At 43.1% G+C, this 12239-nt stretch overlaps 1 protein-coding gene across 10 annotated transcripts in view; it reads right to left on the reverse strand.

The window, feature by feature from the left end:
* The window catches only part of MYLK (myosin light chain kinase), a 226987-nt gene extending 220652 nt beyond the window's left edge, over positions 1-6335 (reverse strand). For 3 of the 10 annotated variants that reach the window (XM_068949087.1, XM_068949089.1, XM_068949080.1), the window contains exon 1: positions 6173-6303. The gene's annotated coding sequence lies outside the window, so the exon portion shown is untranslated. Of the gene's footprint in view, positions 1-5792; positions 5998-6172 lie in introns of those variants that run through there. The other 7 variants (XM_068949084.1, XM_068949085.1, XM_068949083.1 and 4 more) reach the window with 6 other exon arrangements.
* Positions 6336-12239: the final 5904 nt, after the last annotated feature.

Raw genomic sequence — 12239 nt, forward strand, 5'->3', positions numbered from 1 at the left:
GCCCTTTTTTATTTTATGACACGAATTTGGAAACAGCGTTATAGTGCAAGAAAAGATGCAAGTGAAAAAGCCTTTATTTCAGTATTAACAAGCTGCTTGCATCATTATAAGGAATTAATGGAATTAAATATATATTTATTCCATTAAGAGATGAGCAACATCATACTAGTTAATATTACAGAAAATATGATTACACAGCTATATACATTTTCTAATAGGGTATTAAAGTCAAAAATCCTCTAATTATTTGCAGTGCACGTTTATGCAATAAATGAAATTGTGCCTGCCACTTGGTAGATACAGAAAACTTCACATCCCTGCCTCACCTTGTTTATCTGTCAGGTATGGCTTGGCACCGTGATTATAGATCAATTTACAGCGTTTAACAGAACAGCATCACCTTAAAATCAAAGGCAACAAAGTTGTGATCAAACCAAGGGAACGGGTAGCTCTAGTTGCCTTGACTCACGCTGCCTTCAAAACATTACTTTTATAGGTCTTAGAAACAAACATCACAGGAAAGCCACAGTACTTCCAGGAAAATAAGAACAGCTAACTCATGAGACAGGAGCCCTTTCATTATTTGGGACATATTTCAGGTAGTACCTATGCCAGATCAAGTGCCAATGTGTTTCTCTCCATCCACCCAAATCCCAGTGCTCTTCATAAGCATATCTGCAACTCACTCAGTCTTTAGTTTCCCCATCATCCATTCATCCCTTCACCTTTTTATTAAGGATAACAATTGTGATAGTGATTTTTTTTTTATTACTTGTCTCATTCTTTCTCACTGGCAACTGGACTACACTGGCTTAGACAGTATGTAAAAAACGTCTTCGGGTGAAACTGCAGGCCTGGGAGTCAGCTTATCCTCCACTACAACTTCCTGTATCATTTTGGGCACATCTTTTAGTTCAGATAGTATCCTGCTCCTCCGCCGATGCCCCAGATCACAAGATAGCTGAAGAATAACAGAAGCAGTAGTAAAAGACAACTCAGAGCCACAGCTTTAACCTATTGGGCAGCAATTAGAAATAAACTGCAGTGGGTGTGCAAAACAACACACACCCCATCACTTTCTTTCCTCAGCCAGGAGGTCTCCAGCTCCAGACTACCTGTGGGCTCTCAGCCATTTATGGCATTTCAAAAGAAGAAACAGCAAGAACTGCATGTGACTGGCAGCTGCAGCATCTCTTCTTCCTCCCACAAGTCGCATCTTCTACTTTCAAGCAGAATATATGGTCTATTGTAATTCTTTCTAGATGAAGAAAACAGCTGAAAGCATCCATCAGTGATGATGCTAAGTCCTATAGCACATCAGCTACATCAGACAGATGCTGAAAATGCTTTGGCCCTAAGAAACCTGTACATATGAACAGCATTTCAGTCTGAAGAATTAATATGCCATAAGCTGACCATTTATTTGGCAAGTGAGCAGATTTAATCCAACTACAGAAGAGGTGATGAGACCAAGCTGACCGTTACTAAAGAATCACCAAGCAAGACTGTCTTCAGAACTTAAGACACGGCAGCTTACTGGACTTATTTAGGGAACTGACACACCAAAGTGAAATTTAGCAATGCTCATTATAACAAAGGTAAGTGCCAACAAACTGCTCTGTGCCAGCAAGCAGAAGTGGGAAAGGATTCAGCAAGAACACACTTTGTAAAGCACACTGTAATCCTAAGCACTTAATTGCCTTTGGCAAGGGCCACATCCCCTTGCTCTCTCAGAAGTCCTTTTATCTGCAATTTGATGCTCACAGTTACAACAATGAATGGAGTGGGGGAGGAGAAGAAAGTGGAGGAAGCAGTGAGAGAACTACAACAACCAGTCTTTTCTGAACTACCAAAGCCAAATATATAAGATATTGGTACGTACAAGGCCTGATCTGCACATCCAGTGACTCTGGAGAACTCCCATAGAAGCAAGTAAAAATCAGCTCACATCCAGGCTCTTTAAGCACCCACAGCAGAGAGGAAATTTGTTGAAGTGTTATATACCTGTATTTACATTTTAGTATTTATGTAGGAGTGGCCTCATTTTCAGAGATTCTGCATGAGTATAGCATCCACATAGGTCAATGCAAATTTGAAATTATAGCCAAAGTTTGTCTCTTTTCCTTTGCTTATAATGCAGCATTCACAAATATCTTACAATATGTTAATCCCACCTCGTTGTTCCCACACAAATGGGAGACTCAAAGGTAAATAATGCACCAAGCCTCTTTAATTAAATAAGGAGTTTGGGGGAGGAGTTTCTGTAGACCCTTTTAAAACTTAAAGCCTGCCAACTGGATGAACAAAAGGTAGATTAGGCTCACATGATAAATCCCAGTAAACCTGAAAAGCCTTTGTTAATAAGTCACTAAGGGAATTTTTTTTCCTAGAATTTCTGCTCACCAGAAGTGAGAGTTAAGATTATTCTAGTGGGTTTGGTTTCCAGCAGTATTAAAAGGGTATATACATCACTGAACTCTAATCTCCTCATTTGTATAGAGCTCAATCCTCCTTTCATTCCTACTAAAGGAGAACCAGTTATGTGTAGCCTTTATATAGGGAGCAGCTGCTGAAATTTCAGAGACAAAAACATTTATGAAATTAGTTAAGACTGTCAGGAAAATTAAACCTGAATTCTGCATGAGCCTTCTGGTTTCTTTTCTTAATAGCAAGAACAGAGACACAGACACATTTCAGTTAGTCCTTTTGATATTTCTTTCATGTAGCAGGTTGCAAAGTGATCCTTTCCAGTTTCCATTCATAAGTTAGTGTTCAGTAGCTTGTTCATGCAGCCAAATGACATGTTAGTCTGGCAATTAGTATACTCTTCTGTTTGTAGAGAAGCTTAATGAAGATGTTATTAGAGGCAGACCTTGTTGTAGCACACTCAACAGACCGTTTACAATTGCTCAGGAAAGACTAAGATTTAGCAAAACCCATAACACAGATAACACAGATAACATTAAATTTATTGGAGGATCGGCTTTAAAAATAGTCCTGAGTCTATCCTACCTGGATCCATCTGGCTTCACTAATGACTCCTATTTCACCACTATAGATTAATCATATTCCTTCTCTATCATGCAATGCTAAAAATTCAAACAGTATATGTAATCCTAATGTACATCAGGGAAGTATTTCCATAATTAAAGGGGACTGAGGCTGCTGAATCAGGCCTAGCTAAGATTGTGTCTGGAACACTGAATACCACTGTGGTCACCCAAGCTCAGAAAAAGTTGCTTAAAGAAAAGAAAAAAAAAATTAACTGCAGCAGGTGTAGCAACATGTTGCTAAAATAATCAGGAAAAAAAAAAAAAACCACAAAACAGCTTACCTTCCAAAGGGGGATTAAAAGTATAGGACTTACTAACAAAGAGAGAAGAGGGTATTTCCTGCTACGGAAACAAATTACATTAGTTAGAACCCCTCAAATCTGTATCTGTGGTGTAAGGCTTGGGAAAGCTATTGAGCAGAGCTCTAAGATAGCAAAAACAAAAAACTCTAACATATTTTAATGTGAAACTTGACAAGTTTATAAAGGAGATAAAATGAGGCTGTCTGCAAAAGCCGGATGAAGTAGTCCAGGATCCCTTCCAGCCCATACTCCAGCCTAAACCCAGACTACTTAGCGGAGTCCAACAACCACAAACTGTGGCCCCAGACTCTCTGAAGATCTAACCGAAAGCTTCAGCTATCTTCCTACATGGCCCTCACAAAAAGAGCTTCTGCACACACTTTCCAGATTGAGACACCCACAACTTTAGGGCACAGCAGTTGGAGCAATTCTGAACTCTATTTACATCCATATTTTGTTTTAGTAGTGCTCTGAAAGTAATTTGTAACTGTCAGTTTATAGTCTTTCTGAGACAGTGTATTTGGCCAGGGTAAGGATCCTGGTATGGATTTTGATTGACTGTAAAAATAGGATCATCGCCCAGAGGAAGTCCTAATGGTCTTAAAGGAGGAGGCAGGCAGAACACAAAACAGATCAAAAACCAGTGAAAAAACTGTGCGTCTCAAATTTAACTTAAGCCAAGGACAATACATAATTACTGTTTATTTCAGACTTCATAAATTCACTTTCGGCGTTACACAAGCAAACCAACAGACTCTTACTGATTTATCTCCTTCATCCTCCTTTGCACCAAAAAGCAAGGCAAGTAAAATAACGGAGGGATGCTTGCAACAGCAGAATATTACATTTCCAACTTCCTTTGCAGCAGACCTTTTAAGATTTCCCTACAAGACCAATAAAAATTGGGTCAGTGATATTAACTAGTGTGAGCCTTCTACATTTATAGAAAATCCTAGCTGTGACATATATTAAGTCAGGCATCTTCTTCCTGCTTATGTTTCTCTAAAGAAGTTAAATACCATTAAATATAACCCATACCAGCTCAGATGTGCTGCATATCTTTCTAGAGGCTGGTCCACTAGCGGCAAACATACTCCAACTACAGCCAAGGAGACTACTCCAAGGGCAAGTTTGACACTTGTACTGTAGGGTTAGAACACAAAATGCTGAGGATGAGCGATATATTATGGCAAGGTGTTACAGTGAGCATTATATAACAAAACTACAGTGCAGATAGCTAGAAGCCTACAAGAATTATATCATGAGCAAACAGAAGATACCGTGGATGTGCGTTAGATGAGTATTTAATACTTGTGTCATCTGACAGTTATTAGTAAATAAAATTCTGGCTGAAAAACAAAAGGCCCCTAAGATGCTCTGTTAGATCCTAGTTCCGGGAACAACTCAGCAAGTACAAAGTTGCACAGGAAGGCGCACACACTGTATTCAGCAAATAATAACGCAAGTCATTAGGAAAAAATAAAAGCGTATGTGTGCAGGAAGTAGGGGAAGGGAGATAGTCCTCAGTTTGGGATTTAACACATGAGAAGAATTACTCCTTCCCTCACAGCCTCATGGACAGAAACAGTGTTTCCAGCAGCACTCCAGTAAGAGATGGCATAATTTTTAGGGTTCTTAGTGGGGAATACACCTTCTGCACATCACATAACTCTGTGCTCACCCTCCACAGGCCTCAATGTGTGGAAGCACTCACAGGCTGAGTGTGGGGAACGCAGCGTCCACATTTACCCTCTCAACTGTTTCCTGTGTAGCAAGTATAATCTAGGCTTCAAAACACTTTTGCTTCTGCTTCCCGTCTCTGGGAGAAGTATTCCTATGGATTTACCCAGCAGGAAGCTGGGCTGGGACTGCAAGGGAAGAATCTTCTCTCCGCCACTGCTAGCTTGTGCCATGCTGCTGCCGTGCAGTCAGAGCGCGGGCAGCGGTGCCAGGGGAGTGTGCAGATGTGCACACGCAGGGAGAGGAAAGATTAAACGGCAAAGCATTCCCAAAGGCACATTGCTCCGCAGCATGAAAGCGGTGTACAGGGAAGTGATTTCACCTCCTCTCCAAGCTAATGATTTTAAGCAGTCAGCTCCTCCCCCCATCCTATGCATTATATTTGAGTGGTGTCAGCAGGATCTGTCCCCTTTTGAGACACTATGAGCATTGTGCAACACGGTACGAATTATTTTGAAAAGAACAAAACTTAAAAAAAAAAAGTGCATTTTGCCTGAAATAGGAAAGACAATCATAGATGGAACTTTTCTGTGTATGCCTCCAGACAGGCACCCTCGTGTTTGAAAGGCACATAAAAAAAAAAGTGAGATGATCATTACAGCCGAGCCTATAAAAGGTTGCCCTTAACAAGCCTCCGCTGCCACCGGAGAACAATAAATCTACAATAAATCACGCGTAAAAGATGACAAGCACTTACCCCGCTCCGCCGGCTCGGCGGAGAGCCGGAGACGAGCGCCTCCCGCCGCCGGAGCCTTTGCCGGGGAGGGGACGGGGGCTGCCGTGAGAGCGCGCAGGGAAGCGCGGCTGCGATGCCCCGAGCGCGGCATGTGCCCGCAGCGCAACGCAGCGCAGCCCGCCCCGCCGCGGCCACGCAGCGCCGCGCGGCTCCCCCGGCCCGGCCCGGCGGGGCAGCAGGTCCCGTCCCGTCCCGTCCCCCCGCCCTCCTCCGGCCCCCCGGCAGGTCCCAGGCCGGGATGTCCCCGTGCCCCCCCCGGCCGCCGCACTGCCGGAGCGGAGCCCACGGTGTCGCCCGCGCCCCCGCCCGCGGCCGCGGCCGCGGCCCCGGCCCCGGCCCACCTGCCGCCTGGCGCCGCCCCTCGCTCGCCGGGGCCGGGGGAAGCGGGCGCGCGTGGGGAAGCGGTGCCCGGCGGCGATACGCGCTGCGGTCGACGCGGCTCCCTTTAACTCCTTCCCTGCCCCGCCAGCGCAGGCTGGTGGCGGCCTCGGAGCCTTATTAGGCAGCGGCCGCGGGGCCGGGGGGAGCCTCGGGCTCGCCGCAGCCCGGGCGGAGGGCGGCGGCGGGGAGGGGCGAGGAGAGGAGAGGCAGGCACCCCCGGCCCGCGCACCTGCGGAGCACAGCACGCACAGCTCGGGTGGCTGGGAACGGGGGAGCGCAGCGGTGTGCATATGGGTCTCCATGTGGTGTGTATGGGGGGGGTGTATATGAGCTAAACAGGGGAGTTGAATAGGGTGCATATGCGGTATGCATGGGGTGTGTGCGAAGCGTGTTTGGGAGTGTGTATGAGCGTGTATATTGCAAGCCTGGGCAGGCTGCAGGCCTGGCAGCCCAGATCCTCGCAGGCAATTGCGCATGTCTGCCCAGGGATGTCGAGATCTGGGGCAGTGGGATTTAGTTTAATAAACCATTTACTTAATTGAGTTAAGTGCTAAAGTAGTTCAGAAGAAATAACAAATGAGAGATGGGGACAAACTGAATCCTCTCCAGGATGAGGACCTTAGAACTGCTGTTTGTAATGTGAACTGGAGACCTTGAAGGGGAGGGCAGGGAAATCCAGGTACGCTGCAAACTCAAAGCCTTTCTAATCTGGTACTTCTTTATGAATTTCATTTATACATTAAACACAACTTTATTTAAAACGCAGTGATTTATGGCTAGATAATAAAAACACATGGTGATAGGTACACCGAAAGCCCAAGTTCTAGAGCTAAAGCTTCTGCTTTCTGTCATCTTGGGTTGTTCTGTGCTGTGATCAAAGCCCCACTAGGTATCTTGAAATGTGGCTCATAACTGCTGCAGAATAGAGCAGGCACAAGCTGCAGAAAAACTAACTCCTCACCAGCTTCTAAAATGTGTCTGGGGGTGATGGAGCAAACCACAGTCCAGGCTCTTTCTCTCACACCATTTTGTTTCCTGTAAACAGCAACCAATTCAGAATAAAGCAGACGAGATAAGCAAGTCACCCACTAGCTACGTTTCCCTGCAGTAACTGTCAGTTTTACATTTGCAGAGACCTCAGTGTTTTTCATTTTTCCAGGGGCGAATTTTTCAGCCGTTGAGAAGAGGCTGTGCAGCCTGAGCAGGCTGTACAAGGGGACAATGCAGGATGCTCTTTTTTCCTGGTACTTCATTTGTCTTACCGAGCGCTGCCTCTGCCGAGGATGAGAGCGTTTACCAGCATCAGTCTATGGAAAGTTATCACTGTCTCTTTGTCTCCTCCAGGTGCATGCAGTATTAACTGGGAACGGGCTAGGAGGAATTGCCACTGCCTCCTGAAGAGGAAGTTGTCTGCTGGTAGTGATACTTTTCTTACTCCTAACTTCCTTAAATGGACTGCTAGGAGCACCAAGTGCTTTCACTGTTTCAAAGCTCTGCCAGTTTAGAAAAAAAAAAAAAGAAAAGGCTTAATATGGCCACCATTTTTTTTAGCTGAATGACTGAATTGAGAGGCCTCAGGAAAAGTAGCTTCAGAGATTCAAATAGTTCTTACCGGCCCTAGTGAACCTCCCTCCTCAGGTTTACTTCTCTATATAGTCACATAGGCATTTAAAGGAAATTTTAAGAATGTTTGCAAAGAAAAGTGTATCAATGGCTTGGTGCAAATAAGTGCCAAAAAGACAACCATTATCCAGTTTACTTCACAGGTAATCTGATGTCAGGTAGCATCATTTGTAGTATTAGTATCGCAGCTGTACATACACACTATGCTAATTACATGCAGCAAGGCTGTTATTTATGCGCTTTTTGCCCTCTTTAGTGCATGCTGGTGGCATAACCCAGATTGCACAGATGTGTTTTGCTTCAGTGCAAAGCAAATGCACATCCCTGCCCTCTACTGAAGTGCAATGACTCTCTAGTTGATCCTCATCCCTTCTTGAAAGGAAAGTACATGCGTACAGAATCCAACAGCTATAAAGCTATTGGCACATGAGCTGTTGAAAGAGAGATGCTTATTACATAAACATGTGCTTTGTGCACATAAGTGATTATTTGGCATCAGAATGAGAGAAACCATGGGAGAAACCTGGCACAAGCTTGCTTTGACCTTTTCCATGCAACAACTGACCAAAGTCTGTATGGGCAACATCTTTGGGAAAAGTCTTTTCTTCTCAGCATTTTCAAGCATGCAGTCTGAGAAGACGCTGCTTTGTGTTGCATGCTCTTCCTTGTGGATTTCTAGCTTAGGCTCCATGAAACTCCTTTCCTGTAAATGTTCTCATGTCTTACCAGTTGGGAATCGCTGCTCTAGACAATCTAGTAATAGCATCATTATCTCTGCTTTCAATTTAAAATGATGGCTCAAGCCTTAAACACTCATAAGGAGAGCAAGGCCCAATCTTGTCAGTGAACCCACATCTGCCTTCAGCTGAGAGGGAGGAGTAGGAGACTCTTGAATCATGATGAAAGTCACTGAGCTCCATAAGGAGAGCAGACGGTACCCCTGCTGGGTTTCCAGGGATTGACTCATTCTCAGCAGAGCTCATCTGTTTTTTTCTCTCTTTTTCCTGCTCAAGTTGCACAAGTCAAATCAGGAAGGAAAAAAAAAAGGGGGGGGATATCTCCCACCCTACTAAAAACTAGTATGGTATAACGCTTTGTGTCCTGTCACAGTGTCTCCTCAGAGTCCTTGCTAGGGCTATTTATCTTCTATAGTTGGGCCCTCATTCTCAGGGCCTTCTAGGAGGTACAGGAGCTGGAAGTAAAAAGAACTACTTTAGATGGTGATCTTAAATCAGATCAAGCTGAATATAATGAATTTTCAGATATGAAATTTAATGAATAAATGGTGCTGCCTGTACACTCTCAACTGGCTGCCTGAGATTTTTGAGTTTTAGGGTTTTTTAAGTTGTAAATATCCTTTATACAGCTGCTCCAGGGACATGTTTAGGAAACAGCACCTGGCTAGATTTAAAAGTTTTTAACTCATCTTGACCTACATTTAGGTTTCTGTAACTTACAAGCCATGGACTGCAACCAGCAAAGCCCTCAGAGAGCAGATATAGCTTCTGTAGGGCAAGGCTCAGGAAACAAATGACAGATGAAGTTACCCAGTTGAAGTGTTTAGAAAAGTTACTGAAGCTGAACTATAGGGTTCAGATGATTATCAGGTGATTAGGAGCACAAGGAGCAGAGCTGTATAAAGGGAGTAACGATAACCTCTCTCTCCTTTTGCCTGTGCTTTCTTCCTGATTCAGTTGCTCACTTGCAATCTCTGTAAAATCTTTTAGACGCCTTTGAGGATAAAGTTCAGAAGCTGCAATTTTATATTTGCTTCTTTCTCACTCGAACTTGTGCTCCGGGATTTGTTTAAGAATAGGGCTTGTTCTTGGTATGACTCCTCATTAAGCAAAGAAACTGTAGTTAAAAAAAATAAAAAATAAAATCAAAGATACTTAGGAAGTAACTTTGTGGGGAAAGAACACATTCATCCATTCCCCAGAGCCGGTTCTTTCTTTTCCCTTCTTGGTATATGAAGGCTGTTTTTTCTGCAGAATATAGGCACTCATTTTAAAAAGCAATGCAGCCTCTTGAGATTAGAGGATAATCCTCTAAAAGTGAGCCACCATAATATCTTTCTGAGTCTGCAGGCCAACTACATTATTGTCCCCCATGCTGCTCATGTCCTTACTGAGCATGAACATAGAAAGCATTGAGAAGCCTGTGAGTCTCATGCTGCAAAGCAGAGATCTAGTACTCAAAGACAGGGGAAGTTAAGAGGTCATGCCTGTTAGGTCAAGCACAGCGTAGTACTAACAGTGACTTACAACATTTGCATTGCAGTTAGTTCACTCAGCTCAGAAGCAGGACAAATGAATTTAGGTCTGCCAGCAAAAGACCATATAGACAATTTATGCATATCTGGTAACATGTAGAGGTGTCAGCGTATTTATACATTTAGGACTGTCAGGAAAAAAACAACAGGTCTATAAGCATTTGGCTGTTCGGGGAAAGTTGCAGATTTGGTACTCAGCAGCTGTTTTATCCCTTTGTATTTGGAGGTTGGAGTATTGTGGAAGCTAGTGGCATAAATAAGAAAAAATGGCAATTTCACTGGTTTTAATATGAGCTAAAATGTAGATCTTATGTTACAAGTTAACTTTTCTATGTAAACTAGCAGCCCAAATACTTGGTAAGACTGCAAAAATTCTGCACAATCATGTGCAGAAGTGTCTAAAGCCACTGGTGGTGGCAGAGAGTTTCCACTTTCATAAATAAATAGCATTAAAAGCATTAACTATTTCCGAATATGTTGCTGAAAAAGTCATTAACAGGACACTGTTTTCTTGCAAGTCAAGTGATACATAAAGGGAGAGGTTAGCGTGTTTGTTCTATGCAAAAAAGAATTGAGAAACAGATACGGACTGAGGCTAGATTGACTCTACCAATGAATGGATCAATAGAGATCAGTTATTAACAAGTTTTATGAAAACAAAGACAAACATAGAGGTAGCTTTACCCTTTTTGGCATGGAATGGGAATAGATGGTAACTGCACATATGTGGAAAACTACAGCTTTTTTCGGAAGCTCTCACTTGAGCAGAACTAACTTCAAATTGACAGGGAGGTTCTGAGATGAATCAAGGCCTGCCTGGAACAATTCCCACAGATGTGCTTATTGAACATTTCTATCAGAGCATAGTTATGGTCTGCTCAAGTAATAGCGCAGAACTAGAGAGCTGCCATTACATATGCAGTTAGTGCCTGTTCTCATTCCACACAGAGAAGAGCCAAGCTAGCTGCAGAGTATAATTTACTCTTATTACAACCTTCAGTCTCTGATTTCCATTTCTAGCCCCAAGAAAGCAGCACTGGTAATGGCCATAGCATGATTACAGAGATTAAAAAAACAGTGCAAGAATACTGTGTAACAAATAAAGGACTTAAGAGTCATGCAAGTAGTCAGTCTTACCCTTGGGAATGAAAGGTAAGAGGAGTGTGAGAAAGAACTGCTGGTAAACCTCATATGACCCAAGTTAGTTGCACTGAAGAATTAAACATGATATATTGAAAAGATATATTTGAAGGTTGCCTAATTCATGGCAATAAGGTTGTTCCTGGACAAACCTTCAACAGTTAGAGGAGAGTAGTTTAACATTTGTAAAGTGAAAGTTTTTGCCAGGAAATCCTGGTGCAATTGTCAACCAATACTGAAACAGAGGAAGTGCAAGAGGTTATTAAGAGTTATCTGGAAATGCAACCCTTGCCTAACCATGCTCCCGTGCACACACGGGATTGCCGACTACCCCACAGCAGGAGTTCCACATAAATAGTTCACTATCTACATTTTGGAAGTCAACCCTAACTACACTATAAATATACCTAGGCTTCTAGTTTTATAGCTAGACCTCTACTGTAGAACAAGTGAAAGCCTACAACTTGTTGAGGAGACAGCCTCACATGGGATTTCCTAGACACTCTCCAAATGACTATCTGCACACCTTTCATATTTAGCCCATGGGTCTCGAGATATTGTACAGGTGTAGTTGATGCAGTGTACAGATTTTGGGAGAGAGCAATTTAATGTTTTTTACTTGTCCTCATTCCTTTTTTTTCTCCCGAGAACAAAAACATATTTATTCTTACCAGACAAAATGGGAGAAACCAATCCTGTTATATTGGCACCGTAGCTGAGAATATTGTCAGCAAATTCCACCTAGACTGAAAAAAAATGTACATCCCTGTGCTGTGTCAAATTTCTGAGACTTTAAAGTACAAGTGAATTTGAACAGACTAACAAGCCAGGACAGTGTTTAAGATAAAGCTGGCTTCTCTGAAAGAAAGGTGTTTTACACAGTGTTAAGTGTGCTTGGTTCCTCTTTTCACAGAACTCCTTTGCTGCCTTTGAATACAAGAGTCTTCAATAGCGTCTTTTCCTTTTAAAATGGTGGAAGAGTTCCAGCCTGT

The sequence above is a fragment of the Struthio camelus genome, chromosome 6, assembly GCF_040807025.1.
Source record: "Struthio camelus isolate bStrCam1 chromosome 6, bStrCam1.hap1, whole genome shotgun sequence".
NCBI lineage: Eukaryota > Metazoa > Chordata > Aves > Struthioniformes > Struthionidae > Struthio > Struthio camelus.